This window comes from Phaseolus vulgaris, chromosome 2, assembly GCF_000499845.2.
Source record: "Phaseolus vulgaris cultivar G19833 chromosome 2, P. vulgaris v2.0, whole genome shotgun sequence".
NCBI lineage: Eukaryota > Viridiplantae > Streptophyta > Magnoliopsida > Fabales > Fabaceae > Phaseolus > Phaseolus vulgaris.
The window spans coordinates 41284668-41292322 of record NC_023758.2 but is presented as its reverse complement, the minus strand read 5'-3'; the positions used below and the strand labels follow the sequence as shown (position 1 = coordinate 41292322).

The following is a 7655-nucleotide window of genomic DNA, read 5'->3' as shown; positions in this document are numbered from 1 at the left end:
CTTCAAAATGCTTCCACCGAGCCTAGGTTTTTCTTTGAGGCTAAGTTTGTTTCAGGGGAAGTAGAAAAAGGAAATAGGAAAAGAAAAATATAGGATGCAAATGTAAAATTTGTGTTATTTATTTGAGAAAAGAAAGAAGTCTTCTTCTTAATTATATTCTCACAGATGGAAATGTTTATTGTATTTACTCTTTTTATGTGATTGTTTAAAAGGTATAATATTTTATAACATAACAAATAACAAATAATTTTATTTTACAGAAAATATGCAAAGAAATGTTTAATGTTTTAGTTAAATTTAATTTTGTAATTAGTCTATAAAGATGATTTTTATACTACTCATCTATTTATTTCTACTCACTTTAATTAATTTAAACATGTATTTTCTATTCATATAAATAATACAATTTTTTATGTTCTATTTCTATCATTTATATTTATTTTCACTATATTTCATTTATAATTAATTCAAAATTTATTTATCTCATTTTCTTATATTTAAAAGTGCAGTATAAATTGGCGGAATCAGTTATCAAATTTTGACTCAAAAATAAAATAATTCATATTCGTCCCTCCATCGTTGAAACATCGGTTTTTAATATGATCTTTCATTATATTTTAATTTTATTTTTATATGTTTCTTAATTTTTTTTAACAATATATTATTAGAATTAAGACCAAACTGTCTAGGATACTCCAAGATCCATTGGAAAGCATACTTATAAACAAAAAAATGTATCCGACATCAGTATTTAAAAGACATGTCAGACCATTTTTGTATGAAAAAAAAAACGTATAAAAAGACAGAATACAAACTATGTCAAAGAATAATTCCTTGTAAAAATTGCTGTTGTAAAACATTTATTACATTAAGCATATAAACAGATTAAATACTTCTTAATTAGTATCTTTTAATGCATATTTAGTCATCTTTAAATTAAATAGTAATCAAATTTAAAATAAAAAATAATTAATTCATTGTATTAATTAATTTAGATATTATTTTAAAAACTAAAAAATTATTGATTATATTATTAATAAAAATTTATAAAATAATTTTTAAATTGATATCTAAATTAACTACCAAAATTTTAAGATAAAATATAAAATATATACCAAAATATGAGTATTGGAAATCTAACTTTGAATTCAAAACATATAACGAATAATTATAATACTGAACTTCACAAAATAAAAGTGCAACCCTTCTTTGCAAATTGTCTTACATTATATATGTAAAATCTTCTAATAACAAATAACATGAGAATTTCTTCATGAGAATTTCCTGTGTTTGCATCCATCATGAGAATTTCTTCTACCTAAGAAATTAATTTTTTATGAGAGTTTCGTTTCAGAAGAAAGGTTTGCAGCAGTTTTGGAGCAATTAGCTTGCCGGATGCCAATAAATGGTAAAACCAATATAAACAAGCAAACTTTTAAAACATCAATATAATTTGGTTTCATCGTGCAAAATAATAGAAATGCTCGATTTTTTTTCATCAAAAAACCCATTACAAGCGAAATATTTGATCATTTATAATATGTTTATTTACATATCAATCTATTAATTAATCGACACGTATCTTTTTTTTTTCAGCACACTGGCATGTATTTGGAAATATTCTTTAGAATATTTCTTACGCTAGAATATTTCTGGAAACAACAACGCTACAATGAATTATTTAGAGAAATACTAATTTAATGAAAAAATAATAATCATATTTGAGAGCTTTTAGAACCAAAATTCACACCTTTTAGACACAACTAAATTTAATAATATTGACAATTGAAATCTAAATAATGAAATATGTAATTTATTGAATTATTGACCGGAAAAAGTATATGATTTCGGTTTCTTACAAGTTCGGACTTCCCTTAGTAACTTTTTTATTTTCTATTTCTGGTTGGCTTTTAGGTTTAGTGGTTTTTTAGTCTTTCAATTCTCTCGCCTCTACCAAATGACTGGAGAACTTGTTAAGATACATACTCTAACGCTTAAGTTAGTCTGATATGTAGGTGTGAGAGTTGAAAAGTTACATGTGATACTTAGTTGTGTCTGTTATTTATACTTTTTGATTGGATCCTCATTGTCATGAGCCTACTCGTAGGGCCCAAAAGGAGACCTAATTACACCTTAATTTTGTTTTGCAAATAAATTGACTTAATACTGATTAAGTGACATTTAAGGGTCTTGTTTGGATTTAAGTAAACCGAGAGGCCGTCGGCCATCCGACCATTCGACCAACTGGTAGTACATTCATCCGACTAACTTTAGAAGTTAAATAATTGGTAACTAAAACATTAGTAACTAATTATATACCAATTTAGAAATTATTTATCAATAATAAAAACTAATTAAGATACTAATAATTTTTTTAGTCTATAAAATAATATCTATTTTACTCAATATAACAACTAATTATTTTTTATCTCTAAAATTGGTTTCTATTTAATTATTTTCTACTAGTATTTTCTTTTTTGAAAACAATTAAAAATGTCAAGATTTTTTTTTTTGAATAAAATATAATTTCTATAAATTTACCAAGCTGAATTCCAAATAAAAATAATAAATTTTGAGGAAGCTATAACAGCTGGAAAGAAAGGTTCCAGCTTTAAAAATTACCTTGATTTTTCACTTTAAAAAGATGGTTCACAAAGGATTAGAGAAAACCATACGAAAGGGTGAGAGGCAGTACAAAATGAGGCATAATTCGAAGGGATATGCTGAGTCTAGGAAGCCATAAATAACATTTCCAATAGCCATTTACTTGGTATACCTTCCCACTTGCAGATGCATATTACAGGGCAACTTCTCCTTTGGCAGTTTAGTATACTATCTTACTCAAATTATATATATGCATAGTTACAACCTGCCAAAGAAGATTTGCCCAGTGATTCTCCTGCATGCTACTATATAATATCATCTCCTATTCTCTTAGGATCATTTTTCCTTGCATCTTTCACTCAAGTTTATGTTCATTTACATTACCTATTTCTGCTTTGAGTTGAAAAAAGTGTGAAGCCGGAATGATATTGTTTCAAGTATACTAAGAAAGAAGCTACCATTTGGAATGTACTTTAATGTCATTTAGCTAAATTTAATTTCCTCCTCAATATCAAAATACCTTTTCAATAAGGTATATCAAATTTGTGCATTTTCTTTCTTATCCCTCTAATCTGACTTTTGTAATCATTTTTTGTAGAATGTTGTGTGTGTTTTTTCATCTCAAAACTTAAAACCGTAGAATTTTTGTTGTTGGAATTGTTCTAACATGACCAAATATTTCTTTACGCGTTATGTTATATGTCTTTGAATTTTTAGGTCTTTGATCTAGAAGTACTTACGATTATACTATAATATTTAATATTTAAGTCAATTTCGATTTAAATTAAGGGTATATTTTGAAAGTCATATATATTTTTTATTTTTATTTTTTTTTATGTTCACCGGTTTATAATGAGGATATTTGATCATATTTTGTGTGAGTAATTAGGATAGACCTAAATAGGCTCACGTGTTGTTAATGATTATTGTAGGATGTCTCAAGGGTGTTTTTTACTAATTACGTTGTTAAGTAATCTGACTAAAAATAGTGAGATCTCAAAATCTTGAACACTCCTAGACATCTCGGATAGTAAAAGAATTTTGGATTATCACTTTTCTTTTTTTTATAAATCCAAATGTAATTATTTTAATTTTAAACCAAATTTAATTAAAAAAAGTATATACATTTAAGATACATACGTCGACATTATTAAATTTATAATATTTAATAAATAATATATAAAATATTAATAAATATTAAATGAAATTAACATAGGAGTATTGCCTTAATTGCATGAGCTTAATATTCTTTTTCTCTTAACAATAATGTTATTAACATTTGAACGGAGTACAACGTGTTTTATATATAGTTTATACAAATATATAATTTTATGAGAAAAATGTAATATTAAAGTTTGTACAAATTATAAGTATAATTTTAGAAATTCCCATACTTCTATTGTCAACATTAATAATTAATTTCAGAAGTAATATATATCAATAAAATGTGGCATACCTAATTCATTTTTTTAAAATTATATATACTTTTTTTAAAATTCTAGTGGGATCAGTGTGTCGACACCTTTTAAGGTGGATCCCTCACTTTAGAAAGCAATTAAAAATATTTAATTGATTAAATAATTAAGAAATATCTCGGGTACAATTATAGTTGAGTAGTGATTTATGTACTTTAATTTATAACTAATATCTTCCCAGTATCTACAATTTTAAAAAAATAGTATTGTGTTATGACAATAATCACTTATAAAATAATAATAATTTAACGTTATTATAGATATGGTTAATGTTATTCTCAGATAAAATTTAACATTTTATTGAATATATGATATATTATTAAAATAAAATTATAATTATGATCAGAGAGCAACACCAAAACTACTGTAGATAAATTTTCCTCCTATAGAAAAATTCAACACTAAAATGGTTCCTTAAAAACTAATGTAACAGCAGAAGAAATGTTTGAAATATTGACATCAACATTCTACATATAGATTGTAGAAATATATATATCTGTGTGTGTGTTAAAAATAAAATGAACTAAGAAAGGTTCAGCCAAAAGGAAATCGTAAGGAGAAGAATATAATGAAGGCATTGTTCCATAGGATATGCTGATTCTTTTGTTACCAGTTGTAAAAAACATTAATGGCAGAGGAAATTCCATTATGTGTTAGCTAAGGCTGCATGCATTACTGGGCATGGCATGCATATTTCTCCCTTATGCTTTTCATACATTCGCATTTTCTTGAATGAGCTTCCAAGCAATTTCCTATTACTAACGTTCAGTGTGTTCTTCCAAGCAATTGAACGTGAAGTACTACTTTCTTCCGTTTCGCTTTAGATGATATTTTAGAGAAAAAAAAAATAGTTTTGTTTCATGAAATTAATGATACATTAAATTTCTCTTCCCACTCAAACAAATTTCTCCTTCACCCCAACTTCCACTCCCACCTACCATTGTTCCACCTTCCTCTTTGTACCAAAGAACTACAACCACTACAAGAAAATCATGGCTCTCCGGTTTTTAGTAAGTTGTGGAAGTATAAAGTCGTGCCTTCTGTTTTGTTTGCTGCTTGGAGGGTTCTGACTCGGTTAGCGTTGTGTGAAGTACAATTTGGGCGGGGGTTGTAAGTGAAATTTGGAATCACAGGAATTTTATCATTTTCAAAAAGGGTGTGACTGATGTGTCAGAAGTGTTTGTCTTGGTGCAAGTAAATGTTTGGTCTTGGATTTCTGCAAAATCTCGTTCTGCTTCCTTTTCCTATTTTATTTGGTGTTTGGAACCTTTGGCGTGCATGAGGATGGTCTCTTGATGTTTTCAGGTTGTGATTTTAGTTAATGCTTTCGTTGGTTAGGTAGGCGGTTCTAGTTAGAAGTTGGGTTTTTGTGTAACTTTGTATAAGGGTTGAACCACCTTGAATGGTTCTCATTTATTTATTGTTTATTGCTGATAAAAAAATTAGATACCAATTTATAAACTATTTAACAATGATATAAACTAATTTATAAAAAAAAAATAGTTTCTAAAATATCTCTAATTTAATCACTATAACAACTAATTATTTTTTTTTCTAAAATTAATTTTTATTTTATGATTTTCTTGTATTACACAATCCAGAACAATGATAATAAATCATGAACTAACACATCGACTCAAAGTTAACTCATAAAAACATTGATTTTGGTAACAATTATTATAACATTTTTCAGTTTTATAACATTTTTCAGTTTTGTATCAGTTTAAGAGTTGACGTATTAAAAAGCAATATAAAATCTACCAAAGTTTTTACATCAATGACATTTACATAAAATATAAAATAATATAAAATAATATAAATACTAATAAATAAACATTTATTTGTCCTTTTTTAACAGTGATAGGATATATCACATTATAATTTGTACTATAGTTTTAATATACAATTAAACCATTCAATTTTTTATTAAGAAATATTTAATTTTTATATTTTAAATATTATTGTATAATGTAAAGAGAAGAAGAAATCTGAAATAAAATATGAGTGAAATTTACATTTATTTTTGTATTTTAGTAGATATACAGATACTTCAAATTATTATGTAATGAAATGAGTTTTGGAAAAGGGGTGGTTTGTAGTGAAAGGAATAAAACCGTATGGATGGCATTGTTCCAGTGGATATACCCATTGTAGGAAGGCATAAATAGTTTTGCCATCAGTGTATGAAATGATGTGTGCAGTAGCAGTTGTTGTGGTGCATTACAGGGCAAGTTCTCTTTGGCAGGTATCACCACAAGCCATGCAACATTCCGCAACCCGCCAAAGGAGATTTGCCCAGCAATTCTCCTGCAACATTCACTTCAACACTCGCTCAAACTAGGTTATTCTTCATGCATCATGCATGCTATACGTTCACTCAATGTGTTTGGTTTCTTACTTTCACTTTTTTTTAATCTATTTTAATTATTTATTTTTCTTTTTCCATACACTCATTTTTCTTGCTTATATCAGTCGTTTAAATAGGCTTGCACGTCCTTTACAAATTCTAAGAGAAAAAAAATATGAAAAAAAATATACATTAATTTCATTAAAATTAAAATAAACTAAAAAAATTGTAAAATTATTCAAATCTTATTTTAACAATTAATGTATGTATAGATTAACTTTAATTTAAGTAATTTTAAAAAAAATTATGGAAAAAGTGATCCTAATACTTAAGGGTGTGGTGATCGAGCAGTATACACCAATAAAATATAAATAATTTGTTCTTCACTTATAAGGTGATTTCAAAAGGTGTAACAGTTATGTTTTTTTTTTTGTTGCATCGCGTCTTCCCTCTCGGGTTGCAGGCATTATTTTCCTCTTACTTGGCTACAGGTTGGACTGCATTATGTGAACTTGCGGAGTGCTGTGTATGCTTTTTTGCTGGCCAAAGGGGTAGAAGAGCAAAGAATCTGTTTATTAATGAGATACTGATGATAAAATAAATAATAATAATAATGAGATACTTTTTTTCAGTTGTAAATTTTCTGAGCCTGATTGTGCCTATGCAGTTGTAGTTTTCTGTGGTTAGGGATGTGCTACCATTAGTTTCATTTTGCAAAATTAAATATGAGAAGAATATCATATGTAAGGTATTTTTGAGCTCAATTTTCTATAGAGGATTCCTTAAATATCCATTCATTTAATTTTTTGGGCTGATAAAAAAAATAATTCTTTTAACCACATTTCTTTGGTTTACAAAAAAGTGTCAAAATTGAGACTTTACCTTTGTTGAATAGTTTATTAGACAAAGATTATATCAACAAAAATAGTCTCAACCCTGTTCGTAAAAAAATTGGGGAAATTAAATTTCATTAGGATGGTGAGATATTTATAAAATATTCAAATTTAAGATTAAAATATTATATAATACTTTTTTATTTTATTTTTCAAAGTAATACAAAAGGTGTAAGTTAAACCTATTAACCTACAAAATGGTGAAGTGCGAGACGGACTAAAATGAAACAGCACTCGTATTATCATCCTAGATTTTATTTTATTAGCTTAACATTTATTACATGACAACATTTTCATAATTAACAATGACGATCATGAAAATTATGGTGTCAAAAG

The 7655-nt window shown here is 26.7% G+C and overlaps 1 long non-coding RNA gene across 1 annotated transcript; it reads left to right on the top strand.

The window, feature by feature from the left end:
- The first annotated feature begins 6283 nt into the window (after positions 1-6283).
- LOC137809777 (uncharacterized) lies at positions 6284-7219 on the top strand. The gene is made up of 2 exons (XR_011080809.1): positions 6284-6420; positions 6890-7219. It is a non-coding gene; the product is annotated as an uncharacterized lncRNA (long non-coding RNA).
- Positions 7220-7655: the final 436 nt, after the last annotated feature.